Source organism: Sceloporus undulatus, chromosome 6, assembly GCF_019175285.1.
Source record: "Sceloporus undulatus isolate JIND9_A2432 ecotype Alabama chromosome 6, SceUnd_v1.1, whole genome shotgun sequence".
Taxonomy (NCBI): domain Eukaryota; kingdom Metazoa; phylum Chordata; class Lepidosauria; order Squamata; family Phrynosomatidae; genus Sceloporus; species Sceloporus undulatus.
The window spans coordinates 162,731,210-162,731,702 of record NC_056527.1 but is presented as its reverse complement, the minus strand read 5'-3'; positions in this window follow the sequence as shown (position 1 = coordinate 162,731,702).

Genomic DNA, 493 nt, shown 5'->3' with positions numbered 1-493 from the left:
TGAAGGCTTTCACGGCCAGCATCATAGTTTTTTGTGGGTTTGGGGGGCTATGTGGCTGTATTCTGGAGGAATTGATTCCTGACATTTCATCTGCATCTGTGGCTCGCATCTTCAGAGAATGCAGGCATGGAAGAGAGTGGTGTGTGTGTGTGTGTGTGTGTGTGTACTTTGTGACCCTTGACTGAGAGGAAGTGATTTACATGTTAATTAATTAATTAATTTGTTTTATTCATATACCGCTATTCCAAAGATCATAGCGGTGAACAGCAAGTAAGCTAATTAGCAAGTAAGCTAATTTGCCCCCAACAGTCTGGGTATTCATTTTAGCGACCTCAGAAGGATGCAAGCCTGAGTCGAGCTTGGACCCTTTTGCTGGTCTTGAACTCGCAACCTTGTGGTTTCGAGTGAATGGCTGCAGTACAGGCATTTAACCACTGCGCCACCAGGGCTCCTTAATCTCTGTATTGGTCTGTTATTGAATGGCAAGGCCTCA